Here is a 16,832-nt window from a genome sequence, read left to right on the forward strand (position 1 = left end):
TCTGAATAATAATTAGTATTATTCCAGTTTGGATCCAGATTTAAGCCCATGCAACCGGGCTGGCAGAACTTCTCTGTCCCCTCCTCCCCATGAGAGTCCCTCTACCCCCTGAAAATGCTACACTGAAGTTCAGGGGACCCTGCTGAGTGGAGTGAGCTGTGGTGCACAGGGGATCTCCCCAAATCAGGCAGAGGTACATTCTGTGAGCAGAGCCCTTCCATTGATGGGCAGGTCTTGGATCCAACTCACAGCTCCTACTTAGTACCATATAGTTTGAACTTTTTATCTTTGTACAGATGGGTGAATATCTAATATAACACAATATGCATAAAGGAGGCATTGTATCAATATGGAAAGCCTTTTAAATCTATCCTGAAAATAAGGAGTGAATTCTATTAAAACTAGCAGATATAGCCATTCTGCACATGCTACTGTATACAGCAACAGGAGACCACAGAATTATGAAGGAAGATTTCTTACTGACCTACATACTGCAACTGTATTATTGTAATTGCAGCCTATAATTAAAGTTGCATCAAAGTTTCCATATTCAAAGCATTCCCACTAGAGCAATGCAGGAAGATTGTGGACTGATTGATGGAAACAGAAGGTAGTGATGATGGGCAAACTTCCAAAGGGTGGAGTTTGGGGCTCAGCTGTATCAGGAGATACCTGGGGGGAAATTGCAGGAAGGGGAGGATAAGCTCAGCCTTATCTGAACACATTAGAATTACAGCTAAAGACCAGCTCCCCTTCTAGAACAAGAGGGAGAGGAGAAGCACCAGCATACCTTTGTTTCAAGTGAGATGGGAGCTAAACAACCACTCACCTTCATCCTTAGGGTGGAGAGAAAAAGGGAGGAATGGATTTGCTCAGGGACCTCAGCCTGCCCCCCCCTCATTTTTGTTCCCCAGAGACAGGACTACTGCAGTGGTGATGTGGGGTGTGGTGGGGTGGAGACAGTATATCTGGACTGCCTCCAGACACTGCTAATTGACCAAAGTTATAATTTGTAAGGATGTTATCACAGATAAGATGAAATAGGGTGTGTTTATTCATACCTTTCAGATTCAAATACATGAGCTTAAAATGAGCTCAAATACATGAGTGACAAATCCACTACAGCATATAGGTGCCACTCTTGCAATCAGACCAGCATTTCAATCAACTGATAGTGAATTTGCTGCCACAATTATTGCATGTCTGAGCTAACAAGCGTGAATATTTGGCTTCATCACTTGCCTCCTATTGGAGGCAGTCAAAATTATTTTTGTTCTGCTGGGCTTCTGTGAGTGACAAGGTCTCCGTTAACTGAGACTCAGATTTGAAGATCTGTCTGCAGCTGTGTTTTGATCTGTTTCACTGAGCTAGCTGATTTGACTGATTTTATTATTTGTTGTTATAGGTTGTGTTTTTAAGCTGCAAAATACTTTGTGAATAGTTGTTAAAATGGCATATAAATGTTAATTAAGTCAGGTTTAAAGGGGCCAACAACAGCTGGATTTACCAACCTCCTCAAGCTAGCGTCATGATGGTCCTTTGCTCAAGAAGATATCCCCAAAGAAAGTAAGCAAGATTTGCTGTGTTGGTGCAGTTCCATCAGTATCGATGATAGGGAAAGGAGGACCCATTCAAGATTTGTGTGGTAGCCATTTTGGGGCAGTGAGCAACCTACACATTGCAAATAATGGGCCTTTGGACAATGACTATTAAGTGATGACACCTGGAATATGTCAACCAAAGCCATAGCATTTGGTATGGTGATTTCATAAGCATGGTATGGAGAACATGAGTTATTATTTGGGGTAAGTGGCAGGGCTTTTTGGAGTAGGAGAAGTGACATTCCCTACTAGAAATTCAAGCTGAGATAATTGTTTTTGAAAAAGCAGAAGCCACAGAGCAAGAAAACAAATTTAAGCAAAACCATAATTGAAGTATTAGTAATGGAAGCTCTCGATTGCTACCAAGAAAGTTATGTTAGTTCTTTGAAAATCTATTCAGAAATCAGAATGAAAATCCATACTGGTAAAAGCAATGAAGAAAGGTCAGCCATGAAATTTATGATCAGTTAATGATGAGTGACACTGAGTGAAGGAAGAGAGGGGGGAGGTGCTCTAACTCCCAGCAGTGTAGGCAGGGACAAAAGGTTGCCAGGATTAACTCAACTTACTCAACTCAAAGAAGATTTCAAGGAGCCAATCACAGGTTGACTATTGCTGCTTCCCATACTCTGTAAAGGAATGGAGGGGGGGGACACTTCCCAGAGGAACACAGCTGAGATCATTCACTCTCAATTAACTGAGTCTTACTCTGGTCTTGAAGGCTAGAGCTATATCACGATAACAGACCCACAGGTGGTTATAGCACTATGTGCCAGTTCAACTTAGCCAAATGGAATTATCACATGGTTAGAGCATCAGCAGAAAATGAAATTCTTTAGATAGGGCACAGAGCGAGGCTGGAATTTGCACCATTTGTTGTAATTTCTGATATGGAGCCCGTTGGAAATATGATACTTCTCTCCCAGGTTATCACAGTAAGAGATTGTTTTTATTGTTGTTTGGTTCACTAAAACTAGCCCTTAACTTTCAAGGTGGGATTTATTTGCACAAGCAAAGACAAAAGTCAACGTTGAAGCAATCAAGAACTTAAGCAAAGGGGTCCTTTCTATCAGTCTCACCTTGAAAAAACAAATTGTGTAAACACCACCATAGTCGGTTCCTCAGATAGGTGCAAGTTTACACTGTAGAGCAAAACACCAGGACCAGAGAGTGACCCAAGATAGTGGACAAAGGGTATAGCTAAAGTACCATTAGATTTCTAACCCCTACAATCAACAAAAGTGAGGGTTTGGTTCAAGATTATTACTGTAAGTAACTTCTGGATCAGCAGCAAACATGGTATTAATACCTTCATAGCCTAAAACTTGCCACTTGGACTGGGATCAAAGAGACCTTTCTAGCTCTGGATAAGCGTAATCCACATTTATTGCTTTCGCTGGTTAGCACAAATTTCATGGGCTATGGCAGTCTTTGTATTTAAGTTTTGTTTAAAATTATATATTGTGTGAATTTGCTTAACCTGCAGTTTTATTGATCCTAGCATGTTTGCTCTTGATCTGCTGCCCTTTTATTATGCCTCTCTAGAATCTTCACAGGTAAAGACATGGAGCTAACTAACTAATTTGCTCAGGTCATGACTTGCCAAAAGCTCAGTTAAGCACTGACTAGTAAGACTCTGTGAATCAACATGGGAAGAATACATCACCTCTTATAGAAGCCTCATGAGTGATACCACTGTTTGACACGCTTTCAACCTTCTTTCCCAATAGGGTAACCATCTTAAAATATATTTTAATATAGATGCTTTTTCTGTGTTTTTACCAGCTTTTTGACACATAGGAATTAAGCTGGTAAAGCTTTTCTTGGCGAAAAGTGGCGAGATGAGCTTGACCACGGGGCTGTCCTCACTGGGGATTTGCTGCGAATTGGGGGCATTTTGAGGTCACTGGCAGCAGAAGACATTGTGGCCAATCTGCAGCCACACCAGAGGTTTCCGGTAGAAAAACCAGATTTTCTGAGACTACTTTTCTTCATTTTATTTTGTTAATTTGGGTTCTCTGCGCTTCTGGAACTCTGTGCCCCTATCCTCTGCATTTACTTTGGCATGATAGCCCTGCCCAAGGGTGTGTCTTTCACCTGGCTGTGACCTCACTGAGGCTCTCCAGCCTTCAGAATTGGCCTGCACTCCCATTGTGCCAGTAATTAGCCTCCATGATGTTGCACTTCTCTGATGTCTGCATTAATTTGCTTCTCCATTGTTGTGTTAAATTGCATCTCCAATATTGTGTAAAGTCCCTTCTTTGATGTTATGTACAGTCGCTTCTCCAATCTGGCGAGGTCTTGAGAGCCTGTCACTGCAAGCAGGGAGAAAGTGCCCAGAGAAGGAGAAAGGTTGGGTGGGAGCAATAACTTGTCAACAGTTTGCTGGAATGGGGTGAAATTGGGGGTGGGCTGCTGTCAGGGGGAGCCTTCAGATGCTACACTCAAGAACTAGGGATTTTGGCTTCTCAAGGCAAAATTGCACACATTGAGGAATAGGGCAAAATTCGGGGGGGGGATTGCTCTCATAGGGAGCTTATTAGTTGCTCTCCATTCATAACAGTGCAGTAGCAGGGGGGAGCCTGGATATGGGCTGGGAAACAAGCATCTCTCACTGGTTGAGCAGCCCCTGCCAGTTTAATGATGCTCAGTCCTTGGCAGCTCTATATTTTATTGCTGTAAGCCATGGGGGTGGGGGCTTTGCCCCGAAAGGCAAAGGCATCCAAGAAATGTTTTAAATAAATAAAAAATAAAAATAATGATGTTCATTTCTACTTCCCGCACGCCACCTGGAAGTATTTTCCTTTCAAGAGCTGTATGACCCCTGAAAACCGGCTTTTAAAGATACGGTACACTCAGCTTATCTTGCTTCGTGTGTCCCTGACAGACCAAAGCTGATTCCATGAAAATCTGGATAATACTCCAACACACTTCTCATTCTGTTGTCCTGAAGTCCTTCTCTCCGCCCGCCCCCCGGAAAATGTCTTGTGGACTGATGCAGACATTCAGGGCCAATACGGTTCTCTCTTGTACCCTGACAGCTGCTGCTGTTACCATTACTACTTCTTCCATTTTGGGAGGGCTACTCTCTCCCAACACCAGCACATAAAAAAAGAAAAGAAAAAGCCAAGAACTGCCTTTAGTGCTCTATTGGGAGTGAAGAGGCAGGATACAAGTTTCGCAAATAAATACAGAAATAAATAAAATGGGTGTGCCAATCAAAGCCAGGTTCTGAGGCAGCCCCTTGTTGTCAGCGGGTTTCTTGCAAGGTTAGCAAGTAGGAAGTCAGAGCTGGGTTTGTTTAAATAGATTCGAGAACTTCTTCATGTCTGATTCTTGGCAGCTCAGCTGGCCCAGAAAAGCAAAAGAACAAACAGCCTCTGCCAAGCAAAAGGCACACTTTACTTGTAGTGGGTCTTTGGCATGTATGCTTAATTATTACATTCTTTGGCTACTGGTATTTGGCAGGAAGAGAAGGTGAGAACATTATATAACAACATATGGAACAGAACAGAAACATCATTTACTGAAGCAAAACACTGGAAGTGTTTACGGACAGTTATTTATATGGCCAAGTGTGTAAAAGTACTACTTACATTTGCTAATTCTCAGAATATCCATCAGGGACATATAGGCCAATATAACTTCTTCATTAATAATAATAATAATAATAATAATAATAATAAATTCTATGGCTCCTTAAAATGTTCCAGGTGCCTCATATACATTTTGCCTGTTAATAATCACTCAACTCCATGGGCTGATTCACACAACCAGTTTATGCTTTAAGCAAGTGTAACCCACAGTATCTCTGCATTAGATAGAAGTAGGCCAGTTCAGTCTTTTCCGACAGTGTGAGTCCCATCCATATTTGCAATAACAAAGAAAAGAAACAACAGCAGAAATTAAACTTAAAAGTATATTGAAATAACATAAATAATTCTTATTGATACGCAGAACAGGTAAGTGTGATAGTAATACTCTTGATATGATTGAGTCTGGTTTGCTATTGCTTCATAGCAGCAAAGAAGTCACAGTTTCTTTCCTTCAGCTGCTAACAGGGTGCACAGAAGAAAAAAACAATGAGCTCACAGTCCTTTTACAGTTGTTGCAGTTTTCTTGTGCAGGAATCATTATCTTCATTCTTAGTTGCTTGCATCCTAACAACGAGTAAAGCAGGTCTGTGAGTAACATAGAGTCTGCGCACCTTCCCTCTGGAGCAGCGACCTCTTCTTGAGCAAGGCTGGACTGCTGGAATCTCCTCAAAGAAGCCAGCCCACCGAGAAAAGCCCTTACTGAGCATGCTCCAATGGTTGGTTCTAGAAAGAGAGTGGGGAGGGTAATAACCCCACTCAGTGCCAGCAAACACAGGCATGCGAGATTTATCATTCTTTTAATAATGGTGGGAGCAACAACTGAAGCATGGTTTACACAAGCACGCACAGTACCACTATTGCATGGGGAAACTCAAGGGTGAATTGGGCTTTACACAGAGTACCCATCAACACAAGCAACTGCACTTTGCCCACCTGCTGTGACTAGAGTGACATCTGTGGCAGTATCTGCATATAGTCTTTATGCTAACATTTCCCTATGTGATCATGAGCAACATGCATGGGTAAGGGAAAGAAAGGGCTGCTTGCGCATAGCAAAAAGTACGTAAAGTGGCTCTGTGACTTATAAACAAAATGCTAAGGACCTCTCCACATGGGGCTTATATTGTGCAATCAAGATTGGTTGCTAACAGAAGTTTCAGGTACCTTACATGATGCTGTCAACCTCCAGGTGTCTCCTGCACTTTTGGAGCTTTACCCTGCTTTCAAAAGGATCAGAGATAAAGCAATCAGGGATGTTATTGTGAAAAATTGGCAGTGTGAAATGGCTGCATTTCACTAAAATACAGCCACTAGATGGCTCTGAATATAGAACGTTGCTGAGAAAGGATGTTTTCAGTTCTAATTACATGCCTGCCGTGTAAAGGAGCCCATCGTAATCCTATAAAGAATCCGGAAGCAGAATACCCCGGTAAAGTTGCAGGATTTTAGCCTGGTATAGAAATGTCCTAAAAGTTTGTGATGAGTATGTATATGTTAGTCAATTGTGTAGAATCCAGACAAAGCAGTTCTTTTTTTAAAAAAATTGGAAATATAACAACAGCAACAAAAAACAAAAACGTGTGTGTGTGTGTGGGGAGCCACAAAAGAATAAAAAGGAGCAGGAAGGGGGAAAACCATATATAAGGACATACAATAAAACCTACCCCTGTACAATAATCATTTACATCACCTTTAATAAAAAAGAAAATAAAAAGAGGGAAAAAGAATTTGACACTTCTATTTCAAACATATATGTTAATATTAGCAGCCCATATATCCAAATCAGCATCCATACATGGCTGACAGCTGTAGGAGATATGTACAAATGTAGCAAGAGCAGTAAGTTCTTCAGTACACTGAATGATAGGTGGTGGGCGTTTATCCTTCCAGTCTTGACATATAAGTCTCTTTGTAACTGTAAGGGCTCTCAGTATCCACTTTTGGGCCCGATCTACATTGTGCTCGCTAGCGCAAGGAAGTCGGTAGAAATTCAATCACATTAAAATGTGATTATTCACCCTCACTCCGTTTCCCTGTTTCAGTACTTCCTTGAAACCGTAACCTTGATTCATACTGTTCAGTAGGAGAGTCTTCAATGCGGTAGAAGTGCATTGAAGACACATACTGGCTTAAATTCAAGAGTATTTTTATTTGCAAAAATAAAGATTTGTTTCCCTCAGCACTTTTCTTCCTTCCAATCTAGAATGTTTTTCACAATGTTACACTTCATAAACAATACAGATGTCTGCAATATCAAAATGGAACAGGCATTCAAACATATAACAAATCACAATGTGATGAAGACTTGCCTTTGGAATGGTAATATACATACACAATCTCTCTTGCAATAATTTCCTCCCCACCCCCCAAAACACAGCAGGTGTTTTTCTCCACCATCCCTGTCAAAGGTGCTTCCAGATGAAGCTTTTATTGTGCAATTGCACTGCCTCATTCATGGAATTTTAGGGTGGGGGGCTCCAGACAAATTTGTAGCCCTTGCCCTCCTATATTTTCCCACCACTTCTCTCTTTTCTATCCAGAGAAAAAAATCCTCTAAGGAAGAAAAAATGCAATAGCTGCACAGTGGTTTTGGATTGTTAGCGATAGGAGCTCTCCATCTGAAAGCAGCCCCAAACTGCTTCTAAGCATGAGTTATTTAGAAAGGAATGCCTTCCTTCTACACCATTCACACATTTTATGTCCCCGTTTCCCTCCAAAAGAAGATAATTCAAGAGTATGGGTGCATAGCTGAGATCACAGTTCCACTCCCTTCAAACTTTTATGTCTCAGAACCAATATGCATGTTACATCTGGCCCATGAGTGCTGCTGAGCAATGTCTTGTGAGTGGGTTTCACAGATCCACTGCAAGCTATAGAAAATGGTTAAATCATATTAAGTTTTGCTGTGCCCCCAGCTGTCAAGGATATGTTGTCAATATAGTAACAATAATCTGTGTGGCAATAACTTTTAAACATTACAGCCAGGACAGCAATCTACATGTCTGTCTGTCTGTCTGATTTTTATATTGCCCAATAGCCAAAGCTCTCTGTATGGTTTATCATGCAAGGGCCGCTTGAAACAGACTTCCCCCAATACCTTCTCTGTGCTACCACCACAGTGTGATGCATGACCCTCTCATGGCTTCTGCTGGCTGATGTAGAGAATTTCCACATCAGCACCACGTGTCCCTGGTGGCCAGTATGGAGATTTGGCATGCAATATGGAGGAGATTCTATGTGGTAAGTGGCTGTACAGGCCCTTTGTTGAGGCACCTGCTATCTATAAGTTTTTTTAGTGGCTCTACATGTGAGTTGAAAAGTGTAGATTGGCTCTTTCTGTCCCAAAAAGAGGGGATGGGGTGCTGACGTGGGAAGGTGGATGGAAAATAAGATGTGGGATACACATTACCAGCTCTTATGGGCTGCAACCTGTTATTTTTCCCCATTTTTCTTTCAGATTATTTAATTGGTCAATATTTTCACTGAGCAAGTCTCAGTAGTCAACTAGTAGTTGTGGCTGGGCATATGGCATGCAAGATTTGGGAATGGATTTCCAGTTTTCTCTAATGTAGTAGGAGAAATTAGAAGTCCTCTGAGAAGTGTGTGTATATATGTATATCTGTGTGTGTGTGTGTGTGTGTACACACACACGTATATATAATATGAATATGAAAAAAACCAATTTTCTCAAAGGACGGGCTTTATGTTCTCCACCTACTGTATGACAAGTCATGCATTTGCTCTTCCATAGAATAAAATACTATTACTTTTCACCATACCAAGTTGCCTTAACTGAATCAGACCATAGATCTTTCAGTGTAGTATTGTCAGGCAGAAAGCTTTCCCAGCCCTGAGATCCTTTTAATGGGAAACAAATTATGATTTATAAAGTACCCTGGAGTTCTTCAGGACTGTATTTCATCAGTCACATCTCATCTCGGTAGCCCTTGTGCAGTGCAATCCTACATATGTCTATTCAGATGTAAGCCCCACTGAGTTAACTGGGACTTACTCCCAGCTGTGTGTCCATGGGATTGTATCGTAAGGACTTACTCCCAGCGGTGTGTCCATGGGATTGTATCATAAGGGCGCAATCCTATGCATGTTTAGACAGAAAAAAATCCTACGACTGCCAGCATTTCCCAGCCAGCACCCTGCCTCTGACAAATGTACATTGGAGTACTTGCGTAAATAAAGATTTGAAGTCAGTCTCTACAAATATAAGACCAAATCCCCAGCGCCAGCTCTCATGGAGAACTGAGGCAGAGTCATTGAGGTTTTAAAAAATATTCTCTCTCCCTCCACCTTCATGCATGCACGCATTCATTTCATTTCTATACCGCCCAATAGCCGAAACTCTCTGGGCAGTTCACAAAAATTTAAACCACAAAGTACAACATAAAACCTTATAAAACATGTTAGAACTTGCCATGTGTTGCATCAACTATAGGTTTTCTAGGGCAAAATATCATGAACTGGAACCCTCTGAAGCATTCACAAGCATTTTCCTCTTGAGGTTTCCAACATATTGCATCAGTCACAACAATGTATGTTGGGAGTTACAAGCGGGTGGGGCGGGGCAGGGTGGGGTGTGGGATCGAATTTGCGTTTCCACAAAAGCAAGGCTACGTAGGTGTTTGATTTGTACTTCTACTACTGCTTTTTTATTTCCTATAGAGGGAATACACCTAAAGGGTATTGCTGAAACAAGCTGCTCTTTGTCAGGTTTCTTAGTTACTATTGTCATTTAAAGATTCTGAGGCTACAGCCTCTAGCTTATAGCAACCAATGCTATATTGTTGGATATTTAGCTCCCCCTGCAGGACAAGGAAAGTATTTCTGTTAACTCTAATCCATCCCATTGGTATATACAAATATTCAGATTATAGTAAGCATGGATAATTTTTAAGCAGAGTTTTGGCAGGTTAAAGGTCTAGGAGATGGGGTTTTCTTTGTTTTTTTTAAAGTCTACTGTTTGTAGATTTGACTAACACAACAGGAAACACATATCTGCAGAATTTATAATATAAAGTATGAGTTTTCTGTGCACACATGCCAATAACAGCTGAGTGGCACACTAAACATTTAATATCTTAAAGTTAAGCAGGTTTTCTATTTCTTACATAGGAGCAATTAAAAGAAATTGGTAGATTGGATTTCGATGCATGCTGGCATTTTATATGGTTATTTTTGTGAGTGCTGTAACTTTTGCTCCACTGTTATAAAAAAGCCAACCAACCAAAACATCTGGGAAAGCATATACTCACCCCAAGTGTACATTTTGGGGAACAGATCATGGCCTCCATAATTTTTTTATCCGTGCAAATTGAATGAACAAGGAAATGGCCTGAACTAAAAAAAAAAAAAGGGGGAGCATTTCAGTTTAATGAAAGGACCTTTCTTCTAACGTTAGAAATATGTTACTTGTTGTTGTTGTTCAGTCGTTCAGTCGTGTCCGACTCTTCGTGACCCCATGGACCATAGCACGCCAGGCTTTCCTGTCCTGCGCTCTCTCCCAGAGCGTGCTCAAGTCCATATTCATTGCATCAGTGATGCTATCTAGCCATCTCATCCTCTGCCGTCCCCTTCTCCTTTTGCCTTCAGTCTTTCCCAGCATCAGGGTCTTTTCCAGAGAGTTTTCTCTTCACATTAGGTGGCCAAAATATTGGAGCTTCAGCTTCAGTATCTGTCCTTCCAATGAGCAGTCAGGATTGATTTCCTTTAGGATTGACTGATTTGACCTCCTTGCAGTCCAGGGGGCTCGTGAGAGACTTCTCCAGCACCACAGTTCGAAAGCATCAGTTCTTCGGCGCTCAGCCTTCCTTATAGTCCAGCTCTCACAGCCATACGTTACTACTGGGAAAACCATAGCTTTGATTAGATGGACCTTTGTCAGCAAGGTGATGTCTCTGCTTCTTAGTATGCTGTCTAGGTTTGCCATAGCTTTCCTCCCAAGGAGCAAGTGTCTTTTAATTTCATGGCTACAATCACCGTCTGCGGTGATCTTGGAGCCCAATAAAATAAAATCTGTCACTGCTTCCATTTCTTCCCCTTCCATATGCCAGGAAGTGATGGGGCCAGATGCCATGATCTTCGTTTTTTTAATGTTGAGTTTCAAACCAGCTTTTGCACTCTCCTCTTTCACCCTCAACAAGAGGCTCTTGAGATCCTCTTCACTTTCTGCCATTAGGGTGGTATCATCTGCGTATCTGAGGTTGTTGATAATTCTCCCGGCAATCTTAATTCCGACCTGTGATTCATCCAACCCGGCGTTTCTCATGATGTACTCTGCATATAAGTTAAATAAGCAGGGCGACAATATGCAGCCTTGTCGTACTCCTTTCCCAATTTTGAACCACTCAGTTGTTCCATGTCTGGTTCTTACTGTTGCTTCTTGACCCTCATACAGGTTTCTCAGGAGACAGGTAAGGTGGTCTGGTACTCCCATCTCTTTAAGAATTTGCCACAGTTCGTTGTGATCCACACAATCAAAGGCGTTAGCATAGTCAATGAAGCAGAAATAGACGTTTTTCTGGAATTCTCTTGCTTTCTCCGTGATCCAGCAATGTTGGTGATTTGATCTCTAGTTCCTCTGCCTCTTTGAAACCCAGCTTGTACTTCCGGTAGTTCTCGGTTCACATGCTGCTGAAGCCTAGCTTGTAGGATTTTGAGCATAACCTTGCTGGCATGTGAAATGAGTGCAATTGTACAGTAGATTGAACACTCTTTGGCGTTGCCCTTCTTTGGAATTGGAATGTAAACTGACCTTTTCCAGTCTTGTGGCCACTGTTGAGTGTTCCAAATTTGTTGGCATATTGAGTGCAGCACTTTAACAGCATCATCTTTGAGGATTGTAAATAGCTCAGCTGGAATACTGTCATCTCCGCTAGCTTTGTTGTTAGTAATGCTTCCTAAGGCCCACTTGACTTCACTCTCTAGGATGTCCGGCTCAAGTTCAGTGACCGCATGTGACTATCGTGGCTATCAGGGACATTCAGATCCTGTATAGTTCTTCTGTGTATTCTTTCCACCTCTTCTTAATCTCATCTGCTTCTGTTAGGTTCCTGCCTTCTTTGTCCTTTATCATGCCTGACTTTGCACAAAACGTTCCCTTGAGATCTCCAATTTTCTTGAAGAAAATCTCTAGTCTTTCCCATTGTTTCCTCAATTTCTTTGCATTGGTCATTTAAGAAGGCCTTCTTGTCTCTCCTTGCTATTCTCTGGAACTCTGCATTCAGTTGGATATATCTCCCCCTTTCTCCCTTGCTTTTCGCTTCCCTTCTTTCTTCAGCTACTTGTAAAGCCTCATCAGACAGCCACTTGGCTTTCTTGCATTATTTTTCTTTGGGATGGATTGAGTTGCTGCCTCCTGAACAATGTTACGGACTTCCGTCCATAGTTCCTCAGGCACTCTGTCTATCAGGTCTAATCCCTGAAATCTATTCCTCACCTCCACTGTATATTCATAAGGGATATGATTTAGGTCATACCTGAATAGTTTAGTGGTTTTCCCTACGTTCTTCAATTTAAGCAAGAAGCAGCTCATGATCTGAGCCACAGTCAGCTCCAGGTCTTGTTTTTACTGACTGTATAGAGCTTCTCCATCTTTGGCTCCAAAGGACATAATCAATCTGATTTCGATATTGACCATCTGATGATGTCCATGTGTAAAGTCGCCTCTTGTGCTGTTGGAAAAGAGTGTTTGCTATGATCAGCGTGTTCTCTTGGCAAAACTCTTTTAGCCTTTGTCCTGCTTCATTTTGTACACCAAGGCCATGCTTGCCTGTTATCCAGGTTATTTCTTGACTTCCTCCTTTAGCATTCCAATCCCCTATGATGAAGAGGACAACTTTTTTTGGTGTTAGTTCTAGAAGGTGTTGTAGGTCTTCATAGAACCCATCAACCTCAGCTTCTTCAGCCTCAGTGGTTGGGGCATAGACTTGAATTACTGTGATGTTGAATGGTTTGCCTTGGCTTCGTACTGAGATAATTCTGTCGTTTTTAAGATTGTACCCAAGTACTGCTTTTCCCACCCTTTTGTTGACTACGAGTGCTACTCCATTTATTCTAAGGGATTCTTGCCCACAGTAGTAGATATGATGGTCACCTGTATTAAATTTGCCCATGCTTGTCCATTTTATGTTGCTGATTCCCAAGATGTCGATGTTCAATCTTGCCATCTCATGTTTGACCACCTCCAGCTTACCTTGATTCATTGATCTTACATTCCAGGTTCCTAAACAATATTGTTCTTTACAGCATTGGATTTTCTTTTCACCACCAGACACATCCACAGCTGAGTGTCCTTTCAGCTTTGGCCCAGCCGCTTCACTCTTTCTGGCGCTACTTGGAAATTCCCTCTGCTCTTCCCCAGTAGTATATTGGACACCTTCCGACCTGAGGGGCTCATCTTCCGGCATCGTATCTTTTAGCCTTGTGATACGTTCCATGGGGTTTTCTTGGCAGGAATACTGGAATGAGTTGCCATTTCTTTCTCCAGTGGACCACATTTTGTCAGAACTCTCCGCCATGACCTGTCCGTCTTGGGTGGCCCTGCACGGCATAGCTTATGGCTTCACTGAGTTACGCAAGCCCCTTCGCCACAACAAGGCAGTGATCCATGAAGGGGATATGTTACTTGGGAACTGATAAATTTAGTTACAGATATTTGAAATTTTGCATGACTAAAGGCTTCTGATATCAGTTAAATTTAATACATTATGTGAGTTGTAACCAATTTGTACCTTGTTTGAATGTAATTGATTTGATATTAAATACTGAGCTATTGAACCACAAAATATTTTTAAATGCTCTCATAAATTATCTACTCATGTTAAATAGATGTAGTAGTACCAAAACAGAAATTCAGAACACAGTAGGCTTCAGCTATGATTGGCGGTTTGGGGGGTTCCAAGTTTCCCCCCAGGTCAAGTTCACTTTCATTCAACACTGCTCATGCTCAGGTTGGCTAAAATTGCACAACATTTTAGTCTGCCTAAGTTCACCATGCCCTTGAATGTCTATTTGCTTCATGCAGCATTTTAGACATAACACTGGAAATCATGTCTGTTTTCTTGCTTCTGTTGAAGCAAATTAGAATACAATTGGGCACTGCTTTCTCCAAAGTATTAGTGGAGTGTTTTGCAGAATAGCTGTACTCATGCACATGAGAGAGAAGATTCCCCCCTCCCACTGCCAAACAATCCTACAGTCTTCAAAGCCTTGCCACGCACAAGTACGGTGGCACTAGATACTTAGATCATGGCTGCACCATAGCAGCTTAGCTGTTGGCTCAGTCTGTTCTGGGCTCTCAAGAATTAGCAAGGCTGCAACCAACCACACCTTTTAGCAGCAAGCCCTATGTCAGCTGTATGAGGTGGTGACATGGGACAAGATAAATGAGGCCTCAGTTAAAACAATTATGCCACTCCTCTCTTGCTGCAATTATCAAATGTAGCCACCTTGAGCGCCATTTTTTCTCGGTAGAAACGTGGGCTACAAATCAAATAAATAACAATAACAAATGTTATCTTGTTACTTGTGAGCAGTGAAGTATATTTTTCAAGGGATGCATCAAATGTGTCATAAGGTATATTTCTGTTTTATAAGTAGTAAATTATGCTTGTCTTGCTTATATTCTGTACTTAAATACATGAGAATCGAGTAGTAGTTGGTCAATGTAGGTAAAATCCCTAAAGCAGTCCAGTTGAATACTAACATTAAGCTGACTTAGCCCCATTTGTGTGGGACTAATGTTGAAATTCTCTGTACATAGTTAGGCAGTCTAAATCTTTGACAACCATGGACCTGAAGCAACCCTGTTTGCAGGATTGCAGCTCAAGTATAGTTATTTGTACATTAAGTACTATTTACCCCAGTGACACTTATTTAATTTCTTAATCGCCCATCTGGCCGGTCACCCGGCCACTCTGGCTGATGTACAATAATACAACAGTTTAAAACAATAAAATTCCACATTAAAACATCATATTTCTAAAAATACCCTAACAAAATGCCTGCCTGAACAACCACGTTTTTAATGCATGGCGGAAGCTTGCAAATGTAATACTTGGTCCTTGCCATTTGTGGCTAATAAAAGCTAGCCAAGGAGGTATGACTGGGTGGTCCAGGGAGTGGTAAATGCATCCTTACATGAAGGGGTGGGTTCCGGCTGTCCTTACGGAGGCAGTAGTGCAACCACTCTTGAAGAAATCCACTCTGGACCCAATAATATTTGACAACTACAGCCCAGCATACCCCCTTTTTAAAGAAGGTACCCGAGAGGGTCATGGCAGAGCAACTGCAGGCACTTTTGGAGGATACTGATCATCTCTAGACCCATTCCAATCTGGGTTTCGACCTGGCTATGGGACTACATCAGCCTTGGTTACCCTGATGATAACCTTTATTGAAAGAGGGTCAGGGGAGTGCAACCTTGTTAATTCTGCTCAATCTCATCAGCTTTTGATACCATGGTATCCTCCCGGATCAGCTCCATGTGTTGGGCATTACCTGCAGGATCAATTTCAGAAAGTACCATTGAGTGACTATTCCTCAGTCCCTTGGCAAGTGAGCTATGGGGTTCTGTAGGCTACCACCTTGTCCCCAATGTTGTTCATCATCTATATGAAGCCACTGGGAGTAGTCAGGGGATTTGGAACCAAGTACCATCAGTATGCTGATGATACAAACCTTTACCTCCCTATGACATCTGAATCAGGCGAGTCTGTGAAAGTCCCGGATCAGTGCCTAGACTCAGTGATGGGCTAGATGAGGGCCAATAAACTGAAGCTGCAGCCTGTGGAGATAGAAGTCCTGTGGGTGAATGGTAGGGATGTTGGAGAAATCCACAAAGGAACCAAATGAGTTTGAATGTTTATGAATCCAACTTGCAGATTCTGCAGAGACCTGGCATTTCCCCTGCTGGGTGGATTCTGCAGACTTGTGGACAATTTTTCTAACCTGCGAGAATTTAGTGCAAATTTCATCGTAGAAAAATACGTGCACACACACACTCCCCTGGCCAAAAATTTACATTTCCCCATAGGCTAAGGTGTGGAAATGCATATTTGGGGGAAATTTGTGCATTTTTGCACTGCAGATTTGTGCAAATTCGTAAACTAAAAAAAATCCGATTCTGTCAATGAATGGAGGATGGAATGAGAGGTGCCTGAAAATCCACAAACCACAGACGTAACAGATTTTACAATCTGTACATGCATAGTGAATGGTTCCCGAGCCCAGAAGATACATTTATTGCCTGTTCTGGATGGGGTTGCACTCCCTTTGAAAGATCAGGTACGTAGTCTGGGGTACTCGTAGGTCCATCATTGTCGCCGGAGGCCCAAGTGGCCCTGCTGGCTTGGAGTGTCTTTCACCAGCTTTGACTGGTATGCCAGCTATGGCCTCTCATGGACAAGGATAGAATCATAGAATAGTTTCCCAGTATTGGGAAAAAGGTGGGATATAAATATAATAATAATAATAATAGAATAGTGGGATTGCAAGGGGCCTATAAGACCACAGAGTCCAACCTCCTGCTCCATGCAGGAATCCAAGTCAGAGCATCCCTGACAGATGGCTGTCCAGCCTCATCTTGAACCCCTGTGTGGGAGAGCCCACCACCTCCGTAGGT

Source organism: Heloderma suspectum, chromosome 3 (genome assembly GCF_057233095.1).
Source record: "Heloderma suspectum isolate Gila_16-S chromosome 3, 16-S_ref, whole genome shotgun sequence".
Classification (NCBI taxonomy): Eukaryota; Metazoa; Chordata; class Lepidosauria; order Squamata; family Helodermatidae; genus Heloderma; species Heloderma suspectum.